The sequence below is a fragment of the Vipera ursinii genome, assembly GCF_947247035.1.
Source record: "Vipera ursinii genome assembly, chromosome: 9".
Taxonomy (NCBI): Eukaryota; Metazoa; Chordata; class Lepidosauria; order Squamata; family Viperidae; genus Vipera; species Vipera ursinii.
In genome coordinates, this window is record NC_139523.1 from 23,498,068 (window position 1) to 23,500,091 (window position 2,024).

Genomic DNA, 2,024 nt, shown 5'->3' on the forward strand with positions numbered 1-2,024 from the left:
TCCTGATTTGCAGCGTGATTAATGTGGGCGAGCAACTTGGTGGTGACGGGCCTCTCAGCTGATCCAGAAGATCAGAACCCTTCTGGAGTTTGGGTGTGAATGGGGTCTTCCCAGTGGTGGGATTCAGCCAGTTCGCACCACTTCGGCAGAACCGGTAGCTAATTTTTTGTTACCCAGGCCCAGAACAGACTTCCGGAAATGGCATCCACGCAGAGAACCTGTTGTTCACAGGTTTGAATCCCATCACTGGGCCTTTCCTGCCAGCATTTTGCCCCAAATCTGTTTTGAATCTCCAAATCCTTTTGCTTTCTACTCTGATGGCTGATCTATGAGTTTCCTGCCACACCAAGGGGGGAGTGGGTAATTTTCAACAATGTGTGCTTAGAATGCTGTTGCCCTCAAGATTAGATTGGTTCCAACTTTGTGGATTTTTTTGGGCAGGTCCTCCACACCAGAATCATAGAGTTGGAAAGGGACCTTATAATAATAATAATAAAGTTAGAAGGGACCTTGGAGGTCATCTAGTCCAACCCTCTGCTCACGCAGGAAACCCTATACTAGGGGTAGGCAAACTTGGCTCTTTTATGACTCGTGGACTTCAACGAGTCATAAAAGAGCCAAGGTTGCCTAGCCCTGCCCTATACCATGTCAGACAAATGGCTGTCCAATCTCACGAAAACCTCCAGGAATGAAATCTGGAGGTGAGGTGAGCTTTTATGCAACGTTCACGTCTTCCTGAGGTTTATCCTGAACAGTCATTTCTTTTCCTTTTTTCATCTTGTTGTTTTATTTTTGTTTTAAAAAGTATCTTTATTGAATTTCAAAAACAAATGTTAAAAATGCAAGCTAACATAAAGGAGGGAAAGGGGAGGAGAATATTAGTAGGACGAGTTAAAAAGTGACAAGAAATAGGTTAAATAAATATATAACAAGAGGGGCCTCCAACTTTTTTCAGTACAGAGATAAAATACAGCAACCACTTAAGTTTAATCCCTATTTTAAATACTTAAATCAATAAACAACATTCTAAAAAGCAAAATTCATGTTATGTTCTTCACTCCATTATCATCTAACACAGAACACACTGTCAAATACAAATAACCGTTGAAAAACCACAGTATTTCTCAAGTCAGCTCAGATCTATCCTCAAATCCCAAAGTCAAACATTGATTCTTCCCTTACCTGATAAGAAATCTTAACAGTAGTTTGTTATTGTCATTTCCTATTTTGTTGCATTGATGCTTTTAAGCTGTGTTTGCCACCAAGAGTTGCCTCCTTGCAAGTTGGTGGATTGTATATATTGAAATAAATAAATACCCTAAAATGGATATTTTACTGTAAAAAACATGATCTCTCCATCCTTCTCCAAAGCACTCCCACCCACATGCGAGATGCAATTCACGTTTGGGGTCTTGGGGCTTTTTCAAACATGATATGGGATCAAAGGAAGATCCTGTTTACCTTGGAGGCAAATGATGCTCCAAACCTCCCATCAGCTCTGCCTCCCACAGGGTTGCACCTTTCACAGGTAACACAGGTAACATCTTATTTATGAGATTTCTCCGTTGCTTCCAGCAGTGGATTCTGGTCTGTACTGGCTGATTATCTCCTAGGCCAGGGGTCGGCAACCTCGGCTCTTTTATGACTCGTGGACTTCAACTCCCAGAATTCCTGAGCCAGCTGGCTCAGGAATTCTGGGAGTTGAAGTCCACGAGTCATAAAAGAGCCGAGGTTGCCGACCCCTGTCCTAGGCTAAGACTTGTGCTAGACCAGGGGTGTCCAATCTTGGCAACTTTTAAGACTTACAGACTTCAACTCCCAGAATTCCCCAGCCAGCCAAGCAGAGGTGTCAAGCCTTGGTAACTTTATAAGACTTGCAGACTTCAACTCCCAAAATTCCCCAGCCACCCATGCTGGCTGGGGAATTCTGGGAGTTGAAGTCCACAAATCTTAAAAGTGATGCCCCCAGCACCATCCCATCCCTGATTACTTGGGCACCACCGGTAGGTTAAGGAAGCCCTTGG